The sequence below is a fragment of the Monodelphis domestica genome, chromosome 5, assembly GCF_027887165.1.
Source record: "Monodelphis domestica isolate mMonDom1 chromosome 5, mMonDom1.pri, whole genome shotgun sequence".
NCBI classification, from domain to species: domain Eukaryota; kingdom Metazoa; phylum Chordata; class Mammalia; order Didelphimorphia; family Didelphidae; genus Monodelphis; species Monodelphis domestica.
The window spans coordinates 135,656,138-135,664,636 of record NC_077231.1 but is presented as its reverse complement, the minus strand read 5'-3'; the positions used below and the strand labels follow the sequence as shown (position 1 = coordinate 135,664,636).

General features: G+C 34.3%; 1 protein-coding gene across 5 annotated transcripts in view; it reads left to right on the top strand.

Moving 5' to 3' along the window:
* SOX5 (SRY-box transcription factor 5) overlaps nt 1-8,499 on the top strand; it is a 1,300,541-nt gene that overhangs the window by 32,195 nt on the left and 1,259,847 nt on the right. The gene's annotated exons all lie outside the window — the stretch shown is intronic.

Here is an 8,499-nt window from a genome sequence, read left to right as displayed (position 1 = left end):
TACAGAGACAGAAAGAGGAAGAAGAGGAGGAGGAGTAAGGAGAGAGATTTTTTTTTTATCCTGTGGTCCCTTTGCCCTCAATTTCTGGGACTCAGCTGAAAACTCTGGGCAGCTGTGAAATTTGGTTAATCTCACTGGTACACTAATTACCCTATAAAACTTAGGTTGTTCTTATTAACTACAATATTTTTCCATGTTATCAAGTGAAGTACTTTTTTTTCATCTTACACCTATGTAGTCACTTTAAAGATGCTTTTAATTTTCACAATCATCATTTTTCCCCCAGCTACAAATCACATTGGGGACTTAAATTTTGCATTTTGTTTACTGAATGTCTCAAGTGGTAAGAATTTAATTGTATCTGTTTATTCCTAAGGAGACACAACAACTTTTCCTAAACATACAATGATAACCACACCCAGAAGGAAATACTATTCCATGAAAGTAAGGTTATATGAGATAAAAGATACTGGTTAGCCAATAGCTTGAGTTATATTTGTAGTATGCTATAACCAGTCTCCTAGCATATTTTATAGGCTTTGGCTTTTAACTTAAAAAGAATGTGCATTTAATTGCTTTCCTTAGACTTTTGAAAGGTTTGGAATGATGACATTTTAGCCCTCTTTTTCAAATCATGATAAAAGGAAAAGGATACTTATAATAAACAAGGATGGAATGAGTTAAATCAGATAGAAGATAGAGTTGTTTCCTTTATTTTCTGCATTTGGGGAGTAAGACCAATATAGCAGTGTAGGCCTTATTTAGCAATAAGAGAGGTGGTTTTTAAATAAATATTTTTCCTTGAATCTTAGTTCTAAAGTAGGTCTTCAGTTTTCAGGGGTAAAGATTTTAAAATTTAAAAAAACATATACTTATTTGCTATCTTGAAGTTGAAACAAACAGCAGCAATTTTAACAGTTCTAATCAAGAATTTGAAAATGTGAATTCCAGCTTTTTCATAATTTACTCAGAAATAAGAACTATTTCTATCGGATGTTTCTTTTTCAAAATGGGACACATTTACTTGTGGAAGGTTTTGTAGAAAAGTGACTTCTAGTGCTGTTATTAAAAAGAAAACGATTTTGACCCTCTATTGTTTGATTCCCTTTTTCCTTTATGTTTCTGAGCTCTGTCAACTGTTAAACTTGTACTGGTAGACTTCGGCTTACACATGCTGTGCTGATCCTTTTGTTTAACTGGCATTTCTTCCAGCTTTCCCACTTAAACTAGCTATCAGAACCCTACAGGTCAACCAGATAGTTCAGCTCACCTGAAATATCTTCTGAAGTAGTGCCTGTGATTTTGTGGCAAATATCCACCTCAGTGGGGAGCTGCAGAACTCACCTCTATCTTCCAAGGGTTAACTGTAACCTATAATAATAATTTGGTGATACAAAATGCTTTTTATGCATTACCTATTTCCAGAGGCCTAATTTAGGTTTTGTATCAAAATGGATATCACAAACACTACAGCTTCCTACTGCGAAGCAAAATGCTACTGAGAGACTTTCTGTTATTTCTTTGGTGGCATCTGGGAGGGGTGAAGAAAGGAGGAAGCAATTACCCGTCTCTTGTACAGTAGTTGAGGAAAATGGTAGTAGAGAATGGGTTTCAAAGGTAGAATAGCTTTTTATGGAATTGTTATATCCAGAACTGACCTTTGTTCTATTACACTGCATATGAAACAAACTTTTAGAGTGAGGAAAAAATATCAGAAGTGGTTTCAACAGATGCATTATTTTCCTGCGCAATTTTCACACCACATATTGTAACAAGGTGTACAGGAACTTGGCTTGCACAGGCATATAGATCAGCCCTGTAATACAGTACTTGGGAAGTTTTCATCCTGAAAGCCCAGCTAATTTGCTGTGAGCTCTATCATGACTGACTGAGCAAAATTGTGAAGTACATTGTATCTCACTTGGGCTCTTTACTCTCCCGCACCTTCTGAATACCCAATGCTTCTTTGTTGCCCTAGTTCCACTGGTCACAGAGAAGAGTTAAATCAAAGGAACTGGTATTTTGTCATAGAAGCTCCCTAATGCCTCTGGGAAAAAAGTACAATCTCTTCTGTTGGACATTTATAGCCCTTTACAATTTGTTTCCAGGCCAGGGGTGTGCTGGTGAATGTTTAAAACTGTCTCTTTGGGGAAAAATATTATATCTATATATACATACATCTATATGTGTGTGTGAAACTTTAAAATGTAATCTACATTATTAACATTTTTCTTCATCATTTTCTTAAAACACAATTAACAGAACATTAATTCAAGCCCTAATGTGTACCTTTTGCTCAAACTGAGAATTTAACAATCAGCTCATTTGAGACTGTTCTAGCACATCTTTGGTTATCAGACATTACTCAACTCATAGCTTCTACTTTGCAGCCCAGCCCAAAAGATTGACTTGCTATTTCTCATGCATGATACTAAATCTTCTGTCTCTATGCCTCTGTACAAGCTTTCTTCCCTGCCTGAAATGTATATTCACCTCTCGGAATTCCAAGTTTTCTTCAAGGCTCAAATCAAAAGCTACCTCCCATATGAATCCTTCTTTCATCCCCACCAGGGGCTAGTGCCTCTGCCCAAATCAGCTTGTATTTCGTTTCCTGCCTAAATCGGTTTGTATTTTACTTTGTATATATTTTACGTTTACTTACATGTGTATATGTGGTTTCTCCCAAAAGAATACAGGCTCTTTGAGGGCAGATTCTATTATTTTTGTTTCTCCAGGACCTAGCACTCGGCCTGAAATAGAGTAGGACTTAATAAACTTGTGTTGGTTAATTGAAAAAAAAACAAAATTACATAAAGATGTTAATTATCTCTTCCAGGACTATGTCACTTTTCATATGGCATCTACTGGGGGGCCATACTATTTTAATGAAAAGGAAAGACTAAACTAGAGGTAGAGCTTAAGAATTAAGGATAAGATTTCTTGTTCAATTGTGACTGATTCTTTGTGATCCCATTTGGAGTTTTCCTGGCAAAGATACTGGAGCGGTTTGACATTTTCTTCTTCAGTTCATTTTACACATAGAAATTAAGACAAACAAATAGGGTTAAATGACTTGTCCAGGCTCTCCCAGATAGTAAATGTCTGAGGTCAGATTTGAACTCAGGAAGATGATTCCTCCTGATTTCAGTCTGTGCTCTATCCACTGCTCTATCTAGCTGCCCAAGACATGACAATGCAGTAGAAATATTTGTATGGTTGAAGACTGGAGAGGGAGTTACTTCAATTCAAACTGGGAAATCCATCTGTCACATAAAACAGACTTTCATATTGACTGTTTTACAAACTGAGGGATAGAGGTATGATAATGAAAGTAATCTGCTTGTTAGCATTCAATAATGGAATATTGCTTGGAATTTATCTTTTTAACTAGTTGAACTCCTGTGTGACCACCTGGTCCTTTGATAGGTCGTCATGCCTCCGTGATTAATGCATGAGAAAACTTCATGAGCCTGGGCGAATTTTCAAGTGTCATCTCAGAACTTCTATTGAAACTATCTCAGCCCTTTGCTCTTACATGCTTTGTGGGAGTATAGGATTTTTTCTTGGCCTGCTGCTTCCCCAAGTGGCCAGCCCTCTCCTCTTCTCTATACTCTAGGGATGTACTCTCAGAGTACAGGGTTTTTCTGGGATCAGCCCTAAAGAAGCAGCTGTCCTTTCCCACATCCGCTCCAAGGACAGGCATACTGAACACAAACTTCCGTCACATACTTGATTTCTTAATTTCTAGGGCAGTTTGCTCAGATGTGAATTTGAACGGATTCTTTGTATATTTGAGGTGTGTTTGTGTGCTTTGTGGAATCTCTGTCAATTGGATGATGGTCATGTTTTCTCTTTTAAATAAGAACTCATTTTTGAGAAGTCAGTTGTTGCAAAAAAATATGATCATAAATTAATTTGGGATTTAATAGATTTCAATATGTTAAGTGGTTTTTTTTGAGTAAGCCAATTGGCCTACTACACCTATTAGCTGATTTGCTGATCCCAGTTCCGTTTAATAAAATTGACCCCCCCCCCCAAATTCAAAAGTCTACTGACACATTCTAGGGCTTTGGTCATTTTCCTTAAAAAGCATTTAGATCTTCATTTTAATGACAGCTCTCCACATAGAGCCAGAGGAAAGAAATAGAATATGACTTAAATTAGAGCTCTCTTGTCCCTTGTAATTCATGCATTATAATTCTGAAAAACTTTCATTGCCCTGGGAAGAAGGGGGTGAATTAAGATGGAGTTTCAGTTTTCCTTTCAAAGTTGCTTTCTATCTGAGAGTTTATTTCAGAACCTCTACCTACTCTGTATTTTTATGGGGTAGGGGGATAGAGTTTCATATCCTTTGTTTTTATGGCATTGTTGTTGTTTTAATGATTGGTGAGTAGAAATGGGCTAGTGACATGCTTTGGGATCTGAGCCTCCTTTGGACCCCATAGGATGTCAATGGACTCATTAGGATTTAGCCAAGTTTTATGCATTATTCATAATATACATTCACAGCATGCACCCTAACGACTGTCTCCTGTGACTGCTTAGTCAGAATCATTTGCATGCTGTATTATAGAACCATAATACAGAATGCATTTAGCCACATTTTGTGTATTATCTTTAATACATATTTCCAGAATACTCTGTTATGGGGTCTGTGGTGAATGTGTTTAAACAATAGCATGCACTTGTGCATTATGATTCCATAAAAACAAATGCATAATAAAAGTCTTGATGGAAAGTAATTATTGTATATATTCAATAGCAGTTTTTTAAAAGCCTTCATATCATTTCCATTTTGCTTTTTTATTTGATTATCTAGTTATTTGTTTTATGTTCTTTGTTTTATAGCTAGTAGACTCATGTCCTGAAAATTTTAATTTTGATAACAGCCTACCTGCACTATCTTTCTCCTATTCTATCTTGTTAGCATTCCTGATCATTTAAAATGGAATATTTAAAAGTCATTTTATGATTAAGAAAATCATGTTTTCTAACTACCAATTAAAGATTTGTAGTTTATTTTTTACAGCACAGAAATTACACTTCACCTATGAAAACTAGTTGTTCAGTGTACCTTGAGAAAGAGAAATTCACATCTAGATGTCTGGTGGTTTCAGGAATATGTGGCCTCTGGGTTGTAATGAAAACTATGCAACTAAAATGCTAAGTGACTTGGCATTTTATCTTTTTGTAGCTCAGTTATCTTGTCTATAAAATGGACATTATTATCACTAGACACAGAAAAGATCTGAGATTCATTATACTTTTGTTTTTGTTTTTTAAAGGGAATATGTAGAAGAATCTGAACAATGCATTTGTAAGTAGCAGGTGGGAAGAAAAAGAATCTAATGCTTTCATTAACCAATAAAATAGGAATAACAATTGCTAGCTTATTTCTTTAGGAGAGTTGGAGATGGCTTGCAAAGTTTACTGTTATGGTGACAATATTAAGTAGAAACAATTCAGTGAGCAAGTAGTGAAAGCTTGAGGGTTTTCATTGCTCAGTGGTGAATATTTGATAAGTTAAAGTCACCTGATTTCTGATTAGCTTCTAACAAACTTTTTTTTTACATTTGTCACTTTGAAAATCCTGTGATTCATTTAATGACTCAAGATTTCAGTCTTATTAAATGAGTTCCTCAACTTCTTTCATTATGAAACCAATCACAAACCAATCTAAAATCAGTAAGTGTTTATTATGCGAGACAACACAGAGCTTACTGAATTTTAAGATTATATTAACTCTTTCATCTGTGATTTGTTTGATTTTATTTTGTATTTCATTCAATTCAATTCATTTCAATTTAACAAACTTGTATTAAGTTTTTGATATCCAAATAGCACTGTAATTATTTGGGGATACAAAGCAAAAATGGAAGTCCTCAAGTCATCCCTTTCACTTTGGGAGTTGGGAGAATATAACATATCCACACATCCATGATATCTCTAATAACCATCTCATTTCTCCATTCACAGAGCCATAACCCAAGTTTAGAAATTTTATCCTCTTTCCCATATTGAATTAAAAGTCAAGGGACTGAAGTGACCCAAAGAAAGAAAAATACCAAGAGAGTATGAGAGCATCTATCTTAGAAAAAAAGGAGATACTAATCCATTATGCAGAGAACAATTCTATTTTCTGTTCTTCCAGTGATTATTCCTTGTTATAATATCCTTTTTGTATCCTTCTCTGTCCCTCAATCAGTCAAATTAACATATATATATATATATGTATATATATATATATTCAGGCAACCAAAATTCCTATTTATATACAGATTAAATTTATAAATATATTTATATAAGACTTATAAACAAATTATATTATAAATATTTTCTATTATGAAAACCAAAATGAAGTTCCACAACATGTTCTAGGCAATGGCAATATTAAAAGAAATAAAGTGTCCCCAGATCTATACTTTGAAGGCAACAATCATCTGGATATATTGCTTTTCATATGATTATGTATGAAAACACAATCATGTTACATATATACACAGACACACAAACACACACATATATGAAACATATTTATATCCACCTACATTTTCTTTTTCACTTCCTTCTACTTCCTATTATATTTATCTGTGTATATTTTATCAAACATACTAGAATATAAGATCTCTAAAAGGGGATCAAATATCGTATTTAAAATTATATCCTTCCCACAACCTAGCATAATGCTTTGCACATATTGAGTATCTAAAATATTTTGGATTGATAAATAGCTGAATGAAAGAATAAATGTGCTATCCTATCAAGGGTTACTGGTAGTGTTCATAGCAACAAAATTAATTTTTAGCAAGCTATATCCCATGAGGACTTCCTCCATTTGAGTGGATTTTTTCTTCTTTTGAAATGTTTAGAATATATCTATCTATAGATTTTTAAATATATTTACATGTAAGTATAGATATTATATTTATCTACTTTTACATACATGTAAGTGGGTAAGCATGCATTTAGTATATGGACACACATATTCACACTATTCTTAGTGTTTAATTTGACATCTGGTGCATAGTAACACACACATATATAGATGTTTATAATAAGAATTCCAAAACAAGATAAATTTTGAATTAAGTTAGTATATCTAGAGAAGGAAATGTGAGCTCTCATATTAACATTATGATCTTCATATTCTTGATTAATCTAAATATCTTAAAGGTAGCTTGGTAAGGTGCTCTCCACTTTACTCACTATCTATCTCATTCATTGATCTCATTAACTCTGGTCAGACTATTCCCAGATCTATACTTCCTGAGATACTGTCATCTATCACCAACTTCTTGGACATCTCAAAATGGATATTGTATAGGTATATCAAAGTTAACACGTCCAAAAAAGAACTCTTTATCTTCCACCACTAAAATCCTTCCTTCTTCTGAATTTTCTCTATTCTTGTTGAAGGCATCACAGTCCTTTATCAAGCCTCAAAATATCAGTACAATTCATAATTCTTCTCTCTTGATTCTCGCATATATCCAGTACTTTCGCAAATTTTGTCATTTCTACTCTCACAGAATCTCTTGTTTATGTCCCCTCCTCTCTGTTCATTCAGGCACCACTAGTTCAGGCCACCATTTCATATTTTAGAATATTGAAATCACTATCTACCTGTTCTACTAGCCTCAGAAATGTCCACATTGCAATGCATCATCCAGATGATGAGAAAATAGTTCTAAAACATGGGTCTGATCCTATTATCTCTCCTTCCAATATAAGGAAGATATAGTTCCTAGAGACTCCCTTTAGCTTCAAGATTCAAATATGAATTCAACTTTTTGATCCTTAAAGCTCTTTATAACCTACACTGGTGTTTTTACATTCCATCTTCTATCTCCTTCTTTTTGCCGTCTCTCATTCCTGGAATGCTCTGTCCTCTTATCTGTGTATTACATGTACCTAATTTTTAACCTGATATCTCTCCCATTAGAATGTAAACTCCTTAAAGGCAGAGGTTTTTTTTTTTGGTCTTTTTTCACTGTCCCCAGAGCTTAGCACAATGCTGGGTATATTGTAAGTGATTCATATTTGGTGTCTGATTTTGCATTAGGAATATTCATATTCAAGTCCCAGACTTCTGACTGGTAAAAAGTTCTCCAATTTGAACCTATGTAGAGACCAGAGTGCTTTTATTCCTCCTAACTGTCTCCATGTCATACAAATGCATGGGTCACCTTACACTCTCATTACCCTTTGCACCCTCAGCGAGTCTTCCCATCTTGGTTGCCCTTTGGCTCCAGTCAGCATCCTTGTGACGATCTTAAACCAAACATCATTCCCTGGTCACAACTTATAATACACTCTATCTTTTTTTTTTCTTCTAGCCTAATAGAATAAAATCTCCTTTTTAGTAGCAACTAATTTGATTTTAAAATTTTGTAGCCCCCTCCCCCCAGCATTTAGTACAATACCTGGCACATACTAAACACTCAATGGAAGTTTAAAAAAATTCATTCATACATTCATTCATTTATTCATTCATTGATT